Below are 24,530 nucleotides of genomic sequence, written 5' to 3' on the forward strand. Positions count from 1 at the left end.
ATCAGAGGATCTGATATTATTTTATTACAACTTGTATGAATTTTATTCAATACTTAATTTTCCCAAGGGGTGTGCCTCTAATTAATTATGAAATGAAGACTGTTTTTTTTTTTTTTTCCTGTTAGAACCATTTCAGACATTATGAAGTATACGAAGGAAATGTTTTAGGGGAGAACTCCTAGCACCCCCAAACTAATTTCATGTAGACTACTCACTATTCTCTATTCTGCCTAAGTGTAATGCCAAGCTTGCTTTTAAGAATTACTTCTTTATCAAGTTGATAGTCTAAAAGCTGAAAATTATTAAAGGATAAAACACAGTACATTTTCTTTTATTGCATCTTTCTCAAGTTTCTCTCTTTCTCTTCTTTATTCCTCTGGAATCCTTTTCCTCCAAGTTTTTAACATAATTTCCTTAATTTACTCTTTTGAAGAAGGATCTTATAATTCATATTTTACCCCAATCAGTGGAGAGTTAGGACCTAAACTCTGGGCAACCCCATTCTTATATTTTCAGTTTTTAAAAATGAAAACTTGGAGTAACCATTGTTCTTCATTAACATGAAGATTAAAAAAATGTATAGAGGGAGGAAGTCCTTTCTGTGGGTGAGGACTGAGACACAGAAGCCTATTTTCCTCTCTAAACCTTCATTTTTCATTTGTCTTGTTGCTCTTTATCTGTTATTTTAAGTGTCCAATTACGGATCCAATATTACTAATACACCCCAGTTTTGTTCTTTTAATATAATATTGAAAATAACAAGAAAATTCTATTTCAAATTCAATATAATAATGATTTTAGTATGTGACATATTTCAACATAAAAATATATAAAGAAGAAGCTGACTATATCCCTTCCCACCCCCTTCATTTCTGCCTTTAAAGCCAACAGTTTTCCAATTTGGCTGTATGTGGGAATCAATTGGGGAACTTTAAATATAAAATCTGTTGTAAATAGAACTAAGGATGTGTTTGAGTATTCAGTGAGATTTTATAGTTTTTTAAAATTTAAGATTTATGTTTTTCTAAAGCTTTATTTCTAGGCATTTTATATCATATTTCATTGATTCTAGGATGCCATGCATGTTACTTTCACATTTTAGTATCTCCAAAATCAGATGCATCAGTGGCAACCTAGGTGAAATGAATTCTCATACTTTTTGTCATTACTGTGAATGGAATATTTTCCCCCTAAATTTACTAAAATTTAATTTAGAATGTTTGCACCTATAGTCAAAAGTCAAGTTAGTCCCTAGGTTTTCCTGTTTGTATTGCTCTTATCTTAAGATATTATAATAAAGTTAAATCAGGAATCATTCCATTCATTAAAAGACCTGGTTGATTTAAATGGTATTGCAATTATATTTTTGTTAGAAGTTATATTGCACTTAGCTTTGAATACAGCTGGTCCAGCTTTTATTATTATTATTAATTATTTTATTGAGGTATAATTGACCTATAACATTGTATTAGTTTCAGGTGTACAACACAATGATTCGATACTTGTGTGTATTCTGAAATGATCATCACAATAAGTCTAGTTAACATCTGTCACCATATATAGCTACAAAATTTATTTTTCTTGTGATGAGGATTTTTAAGATCTACTCGCTTAACATCTTTCAAATATACAATATAGTTTATTAACTATAGTTGCCATGTTGTACATGGCATGCCATGCCATGGCATGGCAATACATCCCCAGGACTTACTTATTTTATAACTGGAAGTTTGTAACTTTTGACCCCCTTTGACCCAGCTTTTTTTAAAAATGGTAGATCTTTAATTATCTTTTTGATCTCCTCTATGAATTTTAGCTCTTCCACTGCTTAAATAAATTTTGAATAATTTATATTTAGCTGATATGTTGTTTGGTGAATATGTTTATGTAACTTACTTCAAACTATCTATTTCTTTATTATATGCTGCAATTTATTCTTATTTTAAGTTAATATTCTACCTTTTCTGACATTAATATTACCACTCCTGCTTTCTTTTTGTTTGAAATTACAGAGTACCTCTTGGCCCATCCCAGTATTTTCAACCATTATATATCAATTGCTTTAAGCACGTTTATTGTTTGATAATCCAAAATGACAATCTATGTATTTAAGGGAGATAATTCATCCCTTTTACATTGTAGTGTGAATTCTTTAGGATTTTATTCCTATTATATTATCTCATGTTATTTGTTTTACTTTGAGATTTCTTCCTTTTCTCCCTCTTTTCACTCTTTTTTGCGAGTTTGATCTGCTATTCATTCCTCCATTTTAATGTGAGAATCCTTCTGGTTTTCATTACTGTTTATCTTCCCTTTCCTAGGGCTCATAATCACATGTGCATTTTCTGCTATTTTCTGAAAACATGATATCAATTTTTAACCATATCAAAATGCTTTATTCCTCCCTGTGTCCCCATAACATGATGATGAGACCTTCAGAAGATGACTTCCCAAAGCCTATTTTCTGAAGCTATCTCCTTACCATCAAAATGCAAACTGTACTCTACCTAATGACTTCTCAGGAATTTATAAAAAGAAAAATACATCAAGTCTCATTATTATGCTAAAGAGAGAGATAATACCCATGTCACAAACTAATTACAGTGTAATATACATCACTACCTATTGTGGTTTTGCAATCATAAATCCAAATCTAAGATATTTGAATCTGTATAATCATGTCATATTAAAATAGTATCTTTGGTATTTATTTGATTTCATTGAACTTATTCGCAAAATACAATGCAGCCATATAGCTAATTTAGAGTTTTATTATAACTGGATATTGGGGAATTGAAAAGTTTTATGTGAAAAGGAAGATTTATGACTATAAAGAAATATACTGATTTTTAAGGGAAATCATAACAAAATATTCATATATGTTTAGTTAAAGGGGAGGTGGCTATCAGTCCACTATATCCCCATATCCTAAGCAAATAATTCAGTACCCATTAAATTAATTAAGGTACTTTTATAATCTTATTTTTCAGAAAAATAATTTATTTTAGTTAAGCTAGCCTATATTTATCTAAGCCATTAGCATCTGTATGTGAATGATAATGGGTCTGAAAACCACAAAGGTAACAGAACATCAGAGGATTATATTTCATGAATTGGAAAATTCCCTAATAAATTTTCCATGTAGTACTTTTTATTCTGGAAAAATGTATTTCTAAAAATTCTAAATAATTATGCTTAGAAGTGTTTATTCTTTTTAGGAAATAAAATATTCAACGATACATAGAGTGTGGGGTTATTTTCTAATAGGTTTGACAATTTTTCTGTGGTATTATAGGATTATATATTTGTTAACAAATATTAATTGATCACTTATTATGTGCTAACAATGTGTATAGAAATGAATACAATGGAGTTTCCTACTCCAGGGAGTTTACAATATTTAGAGAGAGAGAAGAAAAAAAAAAGTCCAAAGAACAGAGCAGAGTGCTCACATGGAAAGAGGTCAGATCTGGAACATTTGGGATTTGAGTCAAGTTTTAAAGGAGTTTTGGCATATCAAGAAGAGGGAGGAAAGCAATGGGGCATTTGTTCCAGGTAGAAGCATCAACAGATGAGAAGCCTCAGAGGTTTGGAAGAGCTTGAAACATTGAAAAAACTGCAAGTAATTTTTTATGATCAATGTGAAAAGAATGTTGTGTGATGATCAGTGTTGGAGAATATGGACAGAAAAGTGAACCAGACCCATCAATGAAGGGCATCATGTGTTAGACCAACAGTTCACATTTTGGTCTCAGGATCCCTTTGTTGGTTACATGGGTTATATATCTTTGATATTTACCATACTGGAATTGAAGCTAGGAATTAAAAAAAAATTTATTAATCTATTGGAAAATAATGAGAAACCCATTGAATATTATATAAATAATATTTTGTGAAAAATAATTATATTTCCCCAAACAAAAAAAATAGCAGGGTAAGTTTTTTGCAAATCTCCTTAATGTCTAGCTTAACAGAATACAGCTGGATTCTCATATATGTTTCTACAATCACTACTTTATTTTAGCTGAAATAATGGAGAAAATTTAGCCTCACAAGATAAATATTTGGAAAAGGGAGGAGTCTTTTATGAGTCTTTTCACAATTATCCCAGATAATTGTGGATATTCTTTTTTGGGACTATATCAAAAACTCAAGAAGTGAATGGGCGACCCTTAGAATGGGAGAAAATATTTGCAAATGAAGCAACGGACAAGGGATTAATCTCCAAAATATACAAACAGCTCATGCAGCTCAATATCAAAAAAATGAACAACCCAATCAAAAAATGGACAGAATACTTAAATAGACATTTCTCCAAAGAAGATATACAGATGGGCAAGAGGCACATGAAAAGATGCTCAACATCGCTAATTATTAGAGAATTGCAAATCAAAACTACAAGGAGGTATCACCTCACACCAGTCAGAATGACCATCAGCAAAAAGTCTATAAATAATAAATGCTGGAGAGGGTGTGGAGAAAAGGGAACCCTCCTACACTGCTGGTGGGAATGTAGATTGATACAGCCACTGTGGAGAACAGTATGGGGGTTCCTTAAGAAACTAACTACCATATGACACAGCATTCCCACTCCTGGGCATATACCAGGAGAAAACCATAATTCCAAAAGATACATGCACCCCAATGTTCACTGCAGCACTATTTACAATAGCCAGGACAAGGAAGCAACCTAAATGTCCATCAACAGAGGAATGGATAAAGAAGATGTGGTACATATATACAATGGAATATTACTCAGCCATAAAAAGAAATGAAATTGTGTCATTTGCAGAGACGTGGATGAACCTAGAGACTGTCATACAGAGTGAAGTCAGAAAGAGAAAAAATTATTGTATATTAACACATATATGTGGAATCTAGAAAAGGGTACAGATATACCTATTTGCAAAGCAGAAATAGAGACAAAGATGTAGAGAACAAATGTATGGACAACAAGGGGGGAAGGGGAGGTGGGATGAACTGGGAGATTGGGATTGACATATATACATTACTATGTATAAAATAGGTAACTAATGAGAACCTACTGTATAGCACAGGGAACTCTACTCAATGCTCTATGGTGACCTAAATGAGAAGGAAATCCAAAAAAAAGGGGATGTATGTATATATATAGCTGATTCACTTCACTGTATAGCAGAAACTAACACAACATTGTAAAGCAACTACACACACACACACACACACACACGCCCAAAAAATAAGAAGTGAATTGGAGGACTTAATATTTTTAAGATGGCAATACTTCCCAAACTGATCTACAGATTCCACTCAATTCCTGTAGGAATCACAGCTAGCTTCTTTGTTAAAATTGACAAGCTGATTCTAAAATTCACTTGGATTTGCAAGGGACCCAAACTAGCCAAAAGAATCTTGAAAACAAAGTTGGAAGACTGACACTTCCTGAGTTCAATACTTAACTACAAAGCACCAGTAATGAAGACAGAGTGATACTGGCATGAGACAGACATAGAAATCAATGGAACAGAACTAACAATCCAGAAATAAACCCATGTGTCTATGGTCAACTGACATTTAACAACAGGGCCAAGATCATTCAGTGAGAGAAAGAACAGCCTTTTCAACAAATGGTGCTGAGACAAGTGGATAGCCACGTGCAAAAAAAAAAAAAGAGATTAGACTCTTGCCATACCATATACAGAAAATTAACTCAAAATGTATCAAAGATCTAAATGGAAGCACTAAACTATAAACCTCTCTTAGGAAAAAAATAGGGGTAAATCTTCATGGCTTTGAGTTTGCCATGAATATATGACATCAAAATACGAGTAACACAAGAAAAACTGCAAAAATAGGATTTCATCGAAATTTAAAAAATTTGTGCTTCAAAGGGCACTATCAAAAAAGTGAAAAGGCAACCCACAGAATGGAAGAAATTTTGCAAATCATATATCTGATAAGGCCTTGTATTCAGAATATATAAAGAACTCTTACAACTAAAAAATAAAAGGAAAACTGACTCAAGTTAAAAATGGGCAAAAGATTTGAGCAGACATGTCTCCAAATAAGAAATAGAAATGGCCTATAAACACATGAAGAGATTCTTGACATTATTAGTCATCAGGGAAATGCAAATCAAAATCACAATGAGATACTACTTCACATCCACTAGCTGTAATCAAAAAGATACATACTGACAAGTGTTGACAAAATGTAGAGAAATTGGAACCCTCATATCTTGCTTGTGGAAATCTAAAATGATACAGCCACTTTGAAAAACGGTCTGGCAATTCCTCAAATAATTAAGCATAGAGTTACCACATGATCCAGCAATTCCACTCCTAGTGATATACCCAAGAGAAAAGAAAACCTGTCTGCACAAAAACTTGTATATGAATGTTTATAGCAGCATTATGCATAATAGCTAAAAGGTAGAAACAACCCAAACGTCCATCAATGTATGAATGTATAAGCAAAATGTGGCATATCCATACAATGCAATATTATTTGACCATAAAAGGGAATGAGGTACTAATACATGCTACAACATGGGTTAACCTTGAAAACATTGTTCTAAGTGAAAAAAAAGCCAGATACAAAAGGTCACATTTTGTATGGTTCCATTTATATGAAATTTATATGAAATGTCCACAATAGGTAAATCTATTGAGACAGAAAGCACATTAGTGGTTGTTTAGGGCTGGGGTGAATGGAACAATAGGGGGATAATAGCTGAAAGATATGAGATTTCTTCTTGTGGTGATTGAAAGCATTCTAAAATTTACTATAGAGATGGTTTCACATATTTGTTAATATACTAAAAGCCATTGAATTGTACACATTAAATATGTGAATTATATAGTATGTGAAGTATATCTGTGAATAAATCTGTTTAAAAAACTCAACAAGCGGTAGTTCCTTAAATGTTAGTTGTAATGTGGAATTTGAAACCATTTCAATAAACATTTCTTACTTTGCAACATAAAATCCATTGGTCTATCTAGAACTCTGAATAGATCTTTTACCTATGCATGATTTTGATCTTGCAGATACCCTAAAATTCTCAGAGATAGCCAAGTGTCCCTAGACTACAGTTGGAGAACTGCTGTGTCAGGTTAGAGTCTGAACTTCAGAGAGGTGCAGTTTAGTTTTAAAAAAAGCCACCCCTCGAATTTTGTGAGCTTTGGGAGTAAACCACATTTGGCTAGGTTCAAACCAATGTACAAACATTTTATAGACAGAGTACATAAACATTTACAGTTCGGTTGGCCTAGTAATAACAATGACAAATGCATGTGAGACTCAGGTCAATTACGAAGACTAGTGAGGCTGGAAAGGAAGATATTGGGGAAAAGTAATTGGCTGCTTTTATAGAAATTATGAGGGTACACATGAGATAAAGCAGTTTATAACATGAAGAAGCTGTCTGAGTATAGGTACCTTTGGAAATCTGAAGAATAGTGTCAGAGAAAGGAAAAGAGAGTACATTGCAATTCTGCAGGCAGAACCCAGGGAGCTCCAAGTTCATGTTCAGTAAGCACAAGGAAAACAGTTTTTTCCAGAAATGAAGGAAGAGGTTTGGGGCCCAAGTGAGTAGGCTTGCCATAAATGAATGTTCTTTCTTACCCAAAACATAGAAATAAATAGTTCTTACTTATAGCCAAAGCCTAAATGAATTTGGACAACTTTTAATATAGTAAGTTATCTATTTTTATGTATGTATATGATGAAATTGGCATAACAAAATTGGTATATGAGTACATTTTCTTGGGCAGACAGGGCAAGGGATGTGTGGTATAAGGAAGCTATAGATGTTTGGAGTAGCCATTGTAGGCCAAGACTTGTTCACTCAAGGGCAAACTCCCACAACACCTTTGCCAGAAACCCAGTGTCCCAGGTGCCATGTCACTGTTCCCACACTCTCCTATTTCAAAGTTGACCTTACTTAGTTTGATGATATTCACTCTTTCAAGTCACTCTGTATTACCCAATGACTAGGCCTTCAAAGTACATTCAAACTTATTTCTAGTATATGCGTATTTGATGCTGGCACAAATAACGTAAAGGTTAATTTAGATTTTCATCTTGTTACTTGAATTTTTTTCTTAATGAGTCATTCTTTCAACAAATGTTTATGGCCTATTTACAGAGTGTTACCATAAACAGCAAACTTGCTCCTCTTCCCTTAATAAAACACGCTTGTAAAACTTTTGTATTAGGGTAAGACTATGATGTGTGGATATACATACCACAAATAGGTATGCGTAACAATTTTTAACTTCAAAGATAACTGCTAGATAAAAGGATAGTTTTGTTGAAGAAGAGCAGCACACTGACCTCTTTCTAGAACACACTGATTCCTATAAAATAATTTTTAGTATGAGATCAGTTATTCTTGGGCCACAACACAGAAAGGCTTAATTATTAAAGTAATCAAAGATATTTTTTGCATAGAACTCTCATTTATAAAGGTGAGAACTTGGGCCTAAAGTCTAATGTACTACCTTTCAAAACTGATTCATATTCACTTTAGTTTTTCCAAGGTAAGAAATAAGATTTTGCAATATTGAACAATATTCTTTAGCTTCTGTAGGTTTTAATTTCTTTTTTGAACTCCGTATGCTGGCTTTCTGGATTCAATAGCTAGATTAACTATTTGTAAGTTTGTTTCCAGCTTTTACATTTGGTACTTTTGATGTCAAAGTGGAGACAAAATTATTTAATTCAAACAACAAAACAAAAAACATGTTAAATGTGTTTTTGTGAAATTAAATATGACTCTTTTCTGAAAAGTAAACTTATTGGGAAGTGACTGAATGTGTTACTGTAGTTATGATTTATTACTATTGTTGAGTTTTCTCTAAGAATGCAATTTCAGGGTTTTTATGGATATTATTCTTTAGAAGTGTGCATGTGGTATATTTTTTGGAAGTGTGCATCTGGTTTGTTTACTTATCTACTTGGTCTGATGATAATATTAGAGAGACATTGTAAAAGGTTTTGATAACAAGATTTTAATGAAAAGAAAATAGAGATACTTCAGGAGGTAGATCAATTTTTCTTTGGTTTACATAGTCAAAACTAAAAAGAGGACTACAAAACAGAATCTAGGCTAGTGAAATGCCAGACAGAAATATACTCTCTAAACACCAGCAGTAACTTATGTGGAAGGAGTAAACAGCAGTGTAAAATGGTCTATGTCTCTTTCATTTGTTTTTTGATATATGCTCATTATTTTGCACAAGTATGCAAAGTGGAATGTAAACTAGAATCAGAATATCATGAACTTCAGATCTGGAACATTTTAATTTTAATAATGGGAACCCTAGACTAATTAGTCAATGCCCACATTTTCCTCAGATAAATTTATGATATTTTAAATCCCATTATACAGACATGTAATTTTACTAATCTTCTTAGTGTGCTGTACAGCATGGTACCAAATTGAATTTCTTTTCTAATAAAAATGTTTATCGACCTTTTAATTTTTATCTTAGGAAGGAAATGATTTATACAACTATCTGAATTAATATATTGTCCTTTGGTAACTATGTTATTGATATTGTTTTGTCCCCTAGGGAGGGAACAAACTACTATCTCAGTCTTTTTTCCTGTTTTCCCATTAAATGATTAGATTAGCCATCACCAAAGCATGCTTATCAATTGCTTGTTGAAGAGTTATCGTCTAGACTAGTTAGTAAGATTAAGCACTGAAACTTAGAACTGCAGCTGATGCAACTCTTGCCTCTGAAGATGCTGGCCAGAAAATATGCTCAAGGTTGTTCCATAAATAGTAAACCTTCTTCCTGCATAGTCTTTAATAGGAGCTTAAAATGGATCTTTAGAAGGCTGTGTGGATTGAACAACCGGAAATTTTAACCAAGTCATTAATAACTAATGATGTAAACTGTAGGTCACTACCCATGATCAGTCCTAGAAATAAGAGGAGAGAAAGGCCGGATCAAGCAAGGGGATGAGACAGCTTTTACTGCAGCTACTTCTCACTTCTTTCTTCATGAGTTTTGTATTCCAATGATAGACATAATTTACTGGCTCAATGACTTTTCTTTTGGTTTCTTTGTATTCACATATACACAGATACATATACGTATGTATATATAAATTTATATTTATATATTATTTCTAATAAACACTTCTGAATTTATTGTTTTTTTCTCTGTTTTGTATTATTTTAAATAAATATAAAATATTCTAAATATTTCTCTTTCCACTTGAGGCAGGCAAATATTTGTTTAAATATACCCCACCAAGAATCACATATCTGATAAACAACTTTTATCTGGAATATATAAAGAACTCTCAAAACTCAGTAATAAGAAAACAAATAACTCAATAGAAACAGTCAAAAGATTTGAAAAGACACGTCACCAAAGAAACACATGAAAATATGCTCAATATCATTAGACATTGGGAAAATGGAGACTAAAACCACAAAGAGATATCAGTAGACATCTATTAGCATGTTTAAAATTTAAAAGATTGATCAAATGTTAGGGAGAGTGTGGAAGAAGTGGAACTCACGTATACTGCTGGTGGGAATGTGAAACAGTACAATCACTTTGCAAAACAGTTTGTCAGTTTCTTAAAAATATTAAACATATACCTATTATATCATCTAGTCATTCCATTCCTAGGTATTTAACCCAAGAGAAATGAAAGCTTATATCTATACAAATACTTGTACAAGAATGGTCATAGCAGCTTTATCTTTAATAGTCTTAAACTGGAAACAACGGAAGAACCCTTCAAAGGTGAATGCATAAACACATCATAGTATATCCATGCAATTGACTACTGCTCAGCAATAAAAAGGAATGAACTACTGATACCTGCAACAACTTGAATAGCAATTCAGAATAATTATTTCAAGTGAAAAACATACAGTAGTATGTACTGTATGATTCTGTTTATATAAAATTCTGGAAAATGCAAATGAATCTATAGAAAGCAGATTGTTTGTTGCCTGGCGACAAGGGTGAGGGATGTAGGGAAAGGCAGGGGTAAAGTATTACAGTGGGACACTAAGACTTTTTGGGAGTTTTATAGAGTCATTAACTTGGTTGTGTTGATGGCTTCGTGGATGAATATACAGGTTAAAACTCATCAAATTGTATACCTACAAGTGTCTAAGTTATTGTATTTATGTCAACTACATCAACTATACCTTATAAAGCTTTTTAAAAATATAGGCTTCTTAATCCTACAAAAAACATATTTTTGTGAATAAACGGATCTAGACAATCAAAGATCTGAAAGAGATTAAAGGCTCTCATGTTTGGACTTTGTCCTCAGATTGATTTGTATCAAGGCTATCTTTGAGATGTCTCCTCCTTCTACCCTTTCTACTTTCTTCTCCTTTTCTTCCTCCTCCTTCTGCCCTTCTCCTCCTCCTGTTTCTCCTGTCTTTCTCTTCCTGCTCTTCTTTTCTCCTTCCCCACCTCCTCTTTCTCCTCCTTCCCCACCTCCTCTTTCTCCTCCTTCTTCATCTAAAATACTTCCAGTTGAATCTCTCATACATCCCTCAGTTATATTTCCTTCCTTCCTTCCTACCTCCCTTCGTCTCTCTCTCTCTTTCTTTCCTTCTTTCTTTCTTTTGCTCTTTCTTTTTCTCAGCATAAACTTTGCCCAAAGACATTCTTGTATTTCTTGGATTTCTGTAGCCATATGAACTGTGTTGCATCTGGTGTTACTGCACATCAGATTTGAATCAAAAGACTAAAAATACTCACTATTGGATTTCAGGTTAAACATCACATCTTCAAGGAGCTCTTTTCTCACCTGACACAATATGGTTTCCCAGTTCTCTGCTCCACTAAGCCCTCTACTCCATCTAATATAATATTTTTTATTCTTTATTGTAATTACTTGTTAAATATCAGTCTCCCCTTTTGATTTGTAAGATCGTTGAGGCACATATGTGGCACATATGGAATGGAATATTACTCAGCCATAAAAAGAAATGAAATTGAGTTCTTTGTAGTGAGGTGGATGGACCTAGAGACTGTCATACAGAGTGAAGTAAGTCAGAAAGAGAAAAACAAATACTGTATGCTAACACATATATATGGAATCTAAGAAAAAAAAAAAAACAAAAGAAAATGGTCAGAAGAACCTAGGGACAAGACAGGAATAAAGATGCAGACCTACTAGAGAATGGACTTGAGGATATGGGGAGAGGGAAGGGTAAGCTGGGACAAAGTGAGAGAGTGGCATGGACATATATACACTACCAAATGTAAAACAGATAGCTAGTGGGAAGCAGCCTCATAGCACAGGGAGATCAGCTCGGTGCTTTGTGACCACCTAGAGGGGTGGGATAGGGAGGGTGGGAGGAACGGAGACGCAAGAGGGAGGAGATATTGGGACATATGTATATGTATAACTGATTCACTTTGTTATAAAGCAGAAACTAACACACTATTGTAAAGCAATTATACTCTAATAAAGATGTTTAAAAAAATATGCAAATGAAAAATAATTTAGAATGCAAAACTGAGGAAGTCTGTAGTCATTTGGTAAACAACTTAATGTAATAGTTACATGGCCAAAGTAATAGAATTAATTATTTATATATCAACTATACCGATAAAATTTGAACAAAATCTGAATTTGAATCCTGAAGATTTCTTGTAACTTAAGCATTCTTTGGTAGAATACCCACACACAGCAATAATTGTACATCAATGGAGAATTTTCATGTTTCTTTTATTGTTGCTATTCTCTTGTTATGTAGGTACAAATATTTTTGTGTGTGTAGCATCCTTTTATTATTTTTTTAAGTAATGAGAATAAGTCAATTACTTTGATTAATTGAGCCTAATGTTTGTCAGAGCATTTTTTTTTTAAACAGAGCATTTTTTAAAACATCTTTATTGGAATATAATTGCTTTACAATGTTGTGTTAATTTCTGCTGTATAACAAAGTGAATCAGTTATATGTATACTGTCAGAGCATTTTTGCTGTTTATTTTCTTTGGTTAGGACACAGGATAGAAAATAGTGAACAGTATCCCTTTTACTTTGAGTAGAGCTTCACTGCATTAAATAATGTCTTCAAAGGCAAAACTAGACTGTAAGCTCAATTCAATTTCAAACTCTTTCATGTCACTGTGTTCTTTTCTATGTTGGGCAATTGACCCAGCAGTGGCCAGATAAAAGGGCTTAGGCATCTGAGCAATTTAGAGCACATCTGTGCAACTCAGATGTACACTCTGCATGCATCATAAGCTTTTCCCAAAGTAGAAAATGAAATACACAGAGATAATTATTGCTGCTGAAAAATTCAATGCTCTGCAAGACAGATTTTATTTTGACTAGTGCATATTACAGTACATTTGTGGAACAAAAGACAAGCTTAGTTTTTAGAGCTTGTTTCCACATTCTGTGTGCCTTGAATATTTTCCGATCTAGGCACAGTCATATGCATTTGGGTGTTTCTCTCCCCTCCCTTCACTTCTCTCTCTTAAAGATTAGCAATAAAGGAAAGCATCAGGGCTATTCTAATTTACCTATCCAGCATTTGACCATTGACTTTAGTTATTTAACATTTGCTGAAGAAATACAGTGGCATATAAGGAAAAAAAAAAGTCAAAACAGGGCAGAATCCTTTTTTTAAAAACCCACGACAGTGGCAAAACTTAGCTTGATCATACCCAGCGTTGATGACAGTGAGGGTAAACAGGCGTGCTCATACAGTCCTGGGAGAAATGTAAATTGTTTCAACCCTTTTAGACAGAAATTTAGCAATGCCATCACATTTTTAAATGCATATAAAATTTGACCCAGAAAATCCACTGCTAGCAATTTGCACAAGTATTCCAAGATACCAGGCTGTTTACTGCAGTCCTGAAGGTGTTAGCAAAACAATGAAACCAAACTAAATGTGCACTTGTGGGAGAATGGTTAAGTCAAGCTATTTTTTGTAGAAATCAGTTCATGACCTAGTTGTCTATGTGCTAATAAGGATAGCTGACCATGATGGATATACCTATGTACATATATGCTGATGAGGCTCCAAACGAGCTACCCCAAAATATCACACCTTGGCATGTTAAATACCTTTAGCTGAAGGACTTTGAGAAAATGGCAGGAGCAGGAACCACCCATTACACTTCTTCCCTGAAACAGGCCAAGAAACACTCATGTGAGAGGCACTTTCCCTAAACCCAGACGAAAGGAGCATCCTTATCTCTGACAACAATGGGATCCTGAGAAGAATCCTAACAGGCCTTGCTGTTGCCCCCAGTTTACTGCAAACACCTCATACTCCTTAACCTATCAGATCCCTCCACTGCTGTACACGTCACCAAACCTGGCATAAAACACTCAGGTCTAACTGTTTCTTTGGGTCTTCCTTTCCTTATGAAGGCTCTCATGTCACATACAACTTATATTAAAGAAATTCGTATGCTTTTCTCCTGTTAATCTGTTTTTGTCAGTTTAATTTTCAGACCCAGCCAGATACCCTAAGATTGTTGAGGAGAACTTTACCCTCTCCTACAATACCCATACTTACGTACTTGCCAGCTCATTGACATTTTCCTAAGGGTACGTGTGGAACAGTTAACACTGGATATTCTTAGAGACAAAGGAATTATGGAGATGAAGCCTTTTACTTTTCTCATTATTAATCAATTATTTTTGTTTACCATGAGCATGTATTACTTTAAAAATCACAATAAAATATTCATTAAAAGAATATTAAAAAGACATAAGACTATTCATTTTTTGGAAATGTTTGAAAGCAGAAGTATTTCAGGTTTCAAGATTCTACATTTTCTTAGTTTAAAATTTCATAATTGAAATTGCTATCATGGAATATATGCAGAAGCAAAATATTGACATAGACCATTTATATAAATTTCTACAAAACAATAACAATATCATCTATTTCAATGATCACAGTGTCCTATATGTCAAAATGTTGGTTTTAAGATAGTAGAAATGATTGATCTATTGCATTTAGGTGTCCATCGTGATAAGTATCTCTGAGACATGGCAATAGCTCAGTAATAAACTCCTTGGCAGCAGCTACAAGCTTGACAGTGATGTATGTCTCGGGCACCTTAGGAGGAGCCCAGCTCCGTTTACTTCAGGTAATACCTGGTTTCCCTTTTTCTCCAAGGCAAGAATTTAATTGGTTGTATCTGGTAGAGATGGTGGAGTGGAATGATAAGGGAAGGACAGAGGAAAGGGGATACACAATCACGAAACCCATTTCAGAAAGTTCCTTCAACAAATCAGGAAAGGAAGGAAGGTAGGAAGGTAGGCTTTCACTTGAAAAGGGAGCTAACTGAAAAGGGGTTCTAATACTAGCAACTCAGCCATAGGGAAAAATCAAGAGAAATAGTTATAGAAACTTGAGCAATCAGTTTAAAAAACTGATTTGAAGATTATTTATTTTGAAATGTATCTGCTTTATTAATTATGATACTTGGGATCGTCAAATGACAAAACCAACACATTTAGTAACGAGTTTGCTGTTCTTTATTCAAGGGAAAACAGCCCATGGATGGGGGGAGTACAGAACTTCACAAGCAGTGGAACGCTCTTCCCTGGGGATTTTGGGCGAAAGCGAGTTCTACAGAAGAACTCGTTAGAAGAGGCAGCCTGGAAACAGGGCATGATTGGTCAAGAGGTCAGGCATTTCCTTATAAGACTATCAGGTCCTATTTTCTAGGGTAAGGTGAGCTAGTTTAGCTGAGTGGGAGGATGGTGATTGATGCATGTTAGGATTCCTTGACAGGTGTTTCCTGTCAGTGCAGGCTGATTTAGGTTTGGATTTGTGATGAGGGACCAAACATGGGATCACTGGAGCAGGCTCCATTTCGTAAGCTCAATACATGAATTAACTTTATCAAGATTAATATAAGAATAACATGAATTTTTACCTTTCTTACTGGTAGAGACAAAATAATTTACAGGCATAATTTCTTACCCATAATAGATGTTCATTAAACATATGTTGGCTATTAAATTAATAAGCCTATATAAAGATATTTAGTTCTAAAATTAAATTAACACCTGACCCATGACTTTCTACTAGTAAAAGCTAGAGAGACAACTATCAAAGCTTTCAGTTGAGAAAATGCTCAAACCACTTTAAAAAGACATTCAATTTAAAACGTAGGGACAGGGGATACTTTGTAACAGAATATGTTGAACTGATTTATGTGGTAAGTAGATTCAGGTGCTTAGGTTACAGGCATTACAAGAGAGATTAGCGTCTAACTGAGGCTTTTATTCCTGAGCTAATACAGAAAGCCAAATTTTGAGGAGAAATTTGGACCTTTCACTGGCTGTGTGGAAGTGAACAACTATATTTCATTTTTCTTTAAAATGATGGATTTGTAGTTTAAATGATGAAATTAGTTTTCAGTCACAAGTCAGTTTTGAGTGCATCTGGGTTTCAGGAACTTTTCCTGGGGCTTAACTGTTGCTTTTCCCAGGGCTCATCCATGAGGAGCCAAGTGGATTGCCTTCGGAGCAAATGATAGTTAATTCTTTTTCTTTTTTATGCATATCAACTACTATGCTTAAGTTAAGCAAAAAAAAAGTGGTTTACTGAAAGACTGGCATAGGGGCCCATGAGTCTGTGCCCTTCAGTTTATACCAACAAACAATAAAAACCAAAAAACAAAACCAGTTTTTTCTTACCTTGCTCTTATCTATGTGAAATAGACTAGCAAAGGGCTTTTCACCTGTGGCAAGTGAGAGTCTCCCTTTCTTTCTTCTTTCTTTCCTTCCTTCCTTTCCTGATTTGTTGAAGGAACTTTCTGAAATGGGTTTCATGACTGTGTATCCCTCCCCCTTTCCTCTGTCCTTCCCCTGTCATTCCACTCCACTATCTCTACCAGATACAACCAATTAAATTCTTGCCTTGGAGAAAGAGGGAAACCAGTTATCACCTGAAGTAAATGGAGCTGGGCTCCTCCTAAGGTGCCCGAGACATACATCACTGTCAAGCTTGTAGCTGCTGCCAAGGAGTTTGTTACTGAGCTATTGCCATGTCTCAGAGATACTTATCACGATGGTCACCTAAATGCAATAGATCAATCATTTCATGCAGTGTCTTAAAACCAACATTTTGACATATAGGACACCCTAATCATTGAAATAGATGATATTGTTATAAAATAACAAAACATGCAGGAATTTATGTAAACGGTCTTTGCTAATATAAAATTTATACTATAGATATATTTTGATTATTCTTCATTATATGGGCGTTATGAAGAACAAAATACGATAATTTCAGCAGAAATAAATACATAGTTTTCCCCAGCTTAATTAAGGTATGATTGACAAATAAAAATTGTATTTATTTAAGGTGTACAATGTGTTGCTTTGATATACATATACAATGTGAAATGATTACCACAATCAAGATAATTAATACACTCCTCACACCACATAGTTACCATTTTTTGTGTGTGTAGTGAGAACACTTGGGATCTTCTCTATTAGCAAATACCAAGTATACAATACATTATTATTAACCATAGTCCCCTTGCTGTACATTAGGTCTCCAGAACTTGCTTATTCTATAATTGAAAATTTGTACCCTTTGATCAACATCTCCCCATTTCCCCTACCCTTTGTCACTCCCCCATCCCCTGGTAACCACCATTCTACTCTCTATTACTATAATTCAAATTTTTTATATTCCACATATAAGTGAGTCATGCAATATTATCTTTCTGTATCTGGCTAAAAACAAATATATCTTATTTGCTTCTTGTTAGAATGTTGGTCACATTATTTCCCTTTGAAATAAATTTGACTTTAGAAAATTAATGTTGGCTCAGAATCTTTTGATCTTTATAAAGACAAATACTTGGTATTTGGGACATGATTTTACTAGTACATTATGCAACGCTTAAGATAAACTGGAGAGAAATCAAGCTATTATTCATGGAGAGGTGGGGCATTCCATACTTGCAACCATGACTACAAATAATATGAGCATCCCATAGCTTTGCCAATTTTCTTAATTTGGCGATGAAACATTTAACTATAGTGATAGTCAAGCATCGCAGGGGAAATATAACAAATAAATTACTTTGGTCAGTATGCATAAACAACATAAAAATAAAATGCCATGATTTCTTAACTATATTCCTTAAAAGTTAAAAAAGAGGTAACAGGCCCATAATGGAGTCACTTGTGCTAAGCTCACATCACCAAACCCAGACTTAATACCTAACCTCATTGCAGTGTCAGCCTCTCCCGGGAGTGTAATCATAACCAGTCAGTGTGGAATTTCCTGGTCAACACTAGTGAGGTAAGCTGCCCGGCAGACCGCAGCTATCTCCCAAAGGAAGGTGACCTTGCCTGAAACAACCCACTCTTTGCTGGTAACTTCCTTGTCCCACCCACCTCTGCCTATGAAAGTCTGTCATTTTGTATAGCTCTTTGGAGTTCTTTCTGTTTGCTAGGTGGGATGCCGCTCAATTCATGAATCACTGAATAAAGCCAATTAGATCTTTAAAATTCACTCAGTTGAATTTTGCTTTTTAACAATAGGAACTGAGCAGTGAAGTAAGTTGGTCCTCAAAAGAGTTTATAACTTAGGAAAGAAAATATGATATTTATGTTAGGTGACTGTGTTAAGTGAACTTCTGATCATGACAACACCGAACTTTTCCAAGATACTTTCATACCTGGCATTATCAGACAAACTACTACATAATATAAATGTGATCATACTCAAAGGACATGGTGGATTGTACAAAATTGCAAACAGATGTCGAGACACATTTGAAAGGATAAGAACCAATGAGAGAATTCCCCAAATGAAAGCTATAGTAGGCTAGTTAAATACATGCCTCTACTCTGCAGCTATGTTTGCTTCTCATAGTAATAAAGTAACACACATAGTAACACACTGAGTGCATACATTAGGTCAGGGAAGTGTACATGTTCTTGATAATGATATTGCTGTTTAGAGACAACTAAGAAGTGATGGTGCTATGTTTTGAGACCAGACCTACACAACTCCGGGAGCATTTAAGTACCAAACTATACTTCATCATTCAAAATAGAACCAAACAGGATAAGGATAATTTTAAGAGTCAGTTTGGTCACAGAGACCAACACACCATCAGAGGAAGCACAGTAGAGAGCAGCTTACTATAGTGGTTTAGCTTTTGCCTGCTAATAAATAAAACTTACTTTCTTTGAGAATGTCTACCCTCTAGCAAATATTTCCTGAATCTCTACTACATGTCGAGTACTGAAGTTTTTTGATAGAGAATGTAGTGAGCATGAAATAAGATGGCATAATAACAGAGTAAATTTTGAAGGTTTGCGTGTGATTTTTTCAGACAAAGACTGTTTTTAATGTTCCCTGGATAACTTGGAACCACTTTCTCTACCCCTTCAAAATCATAGAGATTGTGAACATCCTTGAAATCAGATTTCCGATAATTCCTGTTATTCCTGGGGAACATAATCTCTGCTTTACCTCCTTGCCCTTGCCCTTGCCACATCTACCAGATATCCCAGAGAGGAAGTCAGCACTTAAGATATAGAATGAGGGGAATCACGACAGACTCAGTTCCAGAATAAAGTAAATGGTAGTAATTGGTAGTAGCATCTATCATTTATTGAGCACTTACTTGATGCCAAACCCGATAGTAGTGGTATGTACATTATCTTATTAATCTTCAAAACAGTTGGATAGAATAGGTATTATTAGCCCTACTTTGTAGATGTTGTGGGCTAAAATAGCTAGCCCAAACTACTCATAATGCAAAGACATTCAGACACAAGGTGTGGGGGCAACTTTCCTATCTCTAGAAAATACTAGAAGATGTAGTAAATTTTCATAAGTTGCTGATGGGAAGTCTGGGAAATACTGCACCTAGTTGTGAGAGACGGAAAAAGGGAGTGGTGAACTATTAAGCCACTCTCAGCTGTTCATATATGGTGAGTCACTAGTCATTAAAGATGGCTGTTGGACAAAACATCTCCCAGCTGAGGCAATTATAACTGATCTGCTTATCTTGCTTTTCCCCTTTTACTTCATCCCAAACACTTGCTAAGCAATAAATTCATTTCCAGCTCTGAATTTACTGTTGAAACTTGATACATTCTTGCTCTTGACCCTTAAATCTCCACAAGTCATGGCTCACATTCTCCAGGGGAATCCAAGTAAACAGTTGCCTGAGTGAAACTGACCCCAGGATTCTTGCAATTCCACATCTCCTAGCCTGTGAAATGACCCTCTGCAGAAGGAAAGTGGGTAGTGTACATGTAATGCAAATCTATTCTAAAAAACATTTAAAAATATGTTTTCAGTATAACTCTCACATTGAATTCTTTAATGAGAAATAAAAATCATTCATCTTAAGTTATTTGAAAAGTTTCCTGCTTAATAATAGAACCAAGCTTTAGAACCTCAGCTTTAGCCCCACCCCCAATTCAAGAGGTAGAACAAATTAGATGTAGAACAGATACCAATCCAGTTTGAACAAAACAAGTGTTTATTTTCAGGCTCTGTATTCACTAGGCACCACAATGTTCCTTCTCTATTATCAATCATGTTTTATAGAAATATGAAAAGAGAATTCCTAAAAGTTGTAAATGCAACATTTATATCAAACTATCTCTCTTAAATACCTATCCGAATTCTCTTTTTAATTTCCCTTTCCCTCCTCAAGGAACATTCACTAGCAAATTATGTATCCATTTTTTGCTGGAGAGTTTTATGCATGTTGAGATGAGTCACTTAGTCATGGCTTTTGCAAAATTCTGGTGAGGAAAATCTACTTATGTCTTGCGATAATATCATCTTCAGAAGTGTGTCATCTTCTGAAGGGACTTTTTGGAGTCCTCAGAAAGCACACCCTGGTTGGTGATAGGATCCAGGCCTCAAGGCAGACTAATATGGAAATATATTGTGGGTACTGCACAGGAGACGTCATAAGATTCTTTCTAAAAGTCACGATAAAGTGCTTTTCTTTAATGTCAGTAGAGGACGATGGAAAGAGCACTGGGCTAAGAGTCCAAGAGATGAGTTTAAGACCTAGCTATGCCCGCAATTTTTCCATGGACAAATTATTTCACTTCCTTGGGCTTCGGCTTCCTTAAGTTATCTGGAGGGGTTGGAATTGTCAGAAAATTTAAAGAAATGTGATAGATGATGGTCCTTCTATCAATTTCTCTTCTGTATTAAACTTTTAACCTCTTATTTATCAATTTATCTTTTTCCTGAAAATTTTGATCAGTTCCCATCACACTTCTACCAACAGCATCTTCTACTCAAGGCTACTCTTTTTTTTAACCACTTAGTTAAACTTTTAATTTGTTTCTCAGCAATTTTGTTCAACATGCCCTGGCTTTGAGACATTTTTGTTCAACATGTTCAACATGTTGGTACAATAGTTGGTACGATTTGGAATGGTAGAGGTGGGTTGATCAGGTGGGCATTTTTAAACCTCTCATGGCATGATCTTCTCCTTCAATACTCAGCCATCCTCGTTTATATCTAAGGCTGCAGTGAATTTGAAATGTGAGGGTTAGGACATCTAACTGTTCTTTCTTCACACTGGTTTAGCTGTAATAAATGTTGGGTAATTTGGAGTCTATGGACACATATTTCAGGTTTGCACATTGTTTGCTCTCAGCCTTAAAGGGAGGGATGAAAATAGTACACAGTTCCTGAGCAACAGTGGCCCAAAGACCACCCTAGACATGTGTGAAGTAGGAGGCAAGTGACATACCATGTGGCTTAACTCAGTACGGTAGGCAAGATTCCATCACAGACTGTCTTAAGGGGTTGATCTGAGCATGTGCGTGTTTCATTCTATTTATGAGATTGTGTGAGTACACAAACCTATACCGGAATATTTGGCAGTATCTGGATCACACAGTATAAAATGTCCAATGATAATTACATGATGATTTGTTGCTATGGTTTTGTATTTTTTGAGGCTTCCCTCAATTTTACTCACCACTCTCCTTACTCAGAAAGGACTGGATATACAATCTTGGTATGGTAATTTTTTTCAGAATAGAAAATCTCTCACAGAATATGTCTGACTATCCACAGTAACCTTTTCCCATGACGTTATTCATACTGTTGGTATATGACCTCATTTATATTTTTACTTTTCATATCAGTTTTAAATTCTTTATCCAGTAAAATGTACATGGCTCTTATGTTCTCCCAACTCCCAGTGGAGAAGAGGGGAGAATTTCACACCATGATATAGTCAAAATGGGCTTCATCTAGATGTAGAACCCTATGGTAAGGAGGGAAGAGGGCTTTTTGTGTTCATGCATTATACTGGCTCCCAGAAGGTGAGTCAAACAGTCCAGGCTGTTGGAGGTGAAAGGCCAGGAAATCACTACCTAGTCCTCCTCAGAGGAGCCCCACATTTGGTGCTCTCCCTCCGGTGGAGCCTCTGGTCTCTCCTTCCTGCTGGAAAGAGTCCTTATATCTCACTTTACAGGAAAAAGAGGACCATCTGCATACTCCAGCAAATTCTGAAACTGAGGTCAAGAAACAGAAAGGGAAAAGGGATCTTGAAAAGACCCTTTGATCTTTGAAGAAGACCCCTTTGACTCCAAGAAACAAGCAGAAGCTGATGTCTCCACAGAGCCTGCAAAAATGTTCCCTGTAGAGAAGAGGAAGCAGCAGACTTATGGGCTCCTAAAGGTGAAACTCCAGCTCCAAAGAAAAGCTGACCTAGAGGGTCCCTTTTGGATGGTGTCTGAGATGTAGTTTCCTTTGGGAAAATTTGCCTGGTTCCCAGGCTGGGCAGCTCTGACCTCTTAAAGTCACAGGGAACCCTTTGTCAAGGCATGTGTGTGTCATTGGGGATCCTAAGGAGACGCCCTAAGTCCCATCCATCCTGACACTCTCAAAAGTCTAGGTCTAGCAGCTCTCCACCCAATATGGAGGCACAGAGGAGCCTGTGAGTTTCCTTTTTTTTTTTTTGCAAGCCAGCAAACCAGGCAAGGTTAGGCCAGCTGTGGAACAAAGAGAAGCCTCGTGAGAATTAAACTCATGACCTCATTCCCATTAGCACTAATTCAGCCCTGTGCACAGACAACACAGTGTTCCCAAACAGAGCCAATACATGACTGCTTTGTAGCTGATTCTCTCTTTTTGGAAGAGTAGCCTGTGGAAATACTATATAGAGACATGGTTTCTTGATTAGTATAGAAGTAATGATTCTTTTGCTATGCTGTTCTGGATTAAAAAAAAAAGAGAGTTGTTATGAAAAAACATGATGTGTTTAGGTCACCACGTGACAGGTGAACGCATAGGCAGTGGAGTAGGGTAAGTATAGACTATGTGTAATTTATGGTTAGTTACTCCAAACTATGGAAGTATTTTGTCTCCACTCTGGAAGAGAAGATAAAGTTCATATTTCTTTGGACTTGTAGGGAAATATTTTGGGTAGAACACAGCTTGGGCAGCAATGGAAGTAGGAAATACTCATAATTCCCATTGCTTGCTTGTTAGTCTTATTTTCTTCCTTTTAATTTTCTTTTCCTTCCTTGCCTACCTGTAAATAGTCAGAACATGAGGCCCCAGATTTCCTGTCACTCCTAGATGAAAGGGTTTGAATAGTCTTTAAGGTGTTAGGAACTCAATATATTTAAAAGAATAGCTTGCTCTTCTTCTCAGGAATAGTTATGACAGAAAATTAATAAAATAACTAGAAAGGGACATGCTTTACACAAAGGCAGGGGACAGCATTCCTGGTATTTGTAAAATTATATCATGTAAAAATATGATATTTTAAGAGTAAAAATCATAATATAAAGTCATACACACATATATATATTAATTTTACTTCTGTAACAAAGTATACAGAAGCAAACAGGAAGACAAATAGAAAAATGTCTTGTGTGGTAGAGCTATATATTTTTTTCTTTTAAACTTTTCTTTAAGATATAGGTATAATTATTTGTTCTTTGTACACACACAAACACACACATTCATATGCACACGATATCTGATAGAGCCTAAAAATCAAAGGTCAAGGTGTCAGGACTTCCCTGGTGGTCCAGTGGGCTAAGACTCCGCACTCCTAATGCAGGGGGCCTGGGTTCGATCCCTGGTCAGGGACCTAGATCCCACATGCTGCAACTAAGAGTCCACACGCCACAACTAAGAATCCTGCATGCCGCAACTAAGACCCAATGCAGCCAAATAAATAAATATTAGAAAAAAAAAAAAAGTCAAGGTGTCCTGGCAGAAAACGTTAAGGGGAGGGGAAAACTAGACTCGTGAGTGATGTTGTGTTGCTTTCTCATTCGCATTCAGCCTGCACTACAGCAACAGCTTCCTATCCCTTTTTGTGGCCCAGAGGATTGTAATCTTTGTGGTAAGGGGTCCTGAACTGGGAGGCCTGATGCATCCCACCTAGCAGAAATGTTGCTGGCACAGCAACACTCTCGACATTTGTGCTCTTCTGTAATTTAAGCAAACTCTTCTACTTAAAACTCACAACTCCACAGAGAACCTGGGTGGGAATCGGGTGGTGGTGGAAGGTGGTGTGTTACTCAACTAA

General features: G+C 35.4%; 1 pseudogene across 2 annotated transcripts in view; it reads right to left on the reverse strand.

The window, feature by feature from the left end:
- The window catches only part of LOC309666212 (cullin-1 pseudogene), a 334,922-nt pseudogene that overhangs the window by 23,051 nt on the left and 287,341 nt on the right, over positions 1-24,530 (reverse strand). Inside the window, exon 1 of one of the 2 annotated variants that reach the window (XR_014268463.1) lies at positions 14,059-23,451. The exons of the other annotated variant lie outside the window; for it this stretch is intronic. The product of XR_014268463.1 is annotated as a cullin-1 pseudogene (transcript). Of the gene's footprint in view, positions 1-14,058; positions 23,452-24,530 lie in introns of those variants that run through there. 2 annotated transcript variants of the gene reach the window in all.

The sequence above is a fragment of the Balaenoptera physalus genome (genome assembly GCF_965194825.1).
Source record: "Balaenoptera physalus genome assembly, chromosome: 8".
NCBI classification, from domain to species: domain Eukaryota; kingdom Metazoa; phylum Chordata; class Mammalia; order Artiodactyla; family Balaenopteridae; genus Balaenoptera; species Balaenoptera physalus.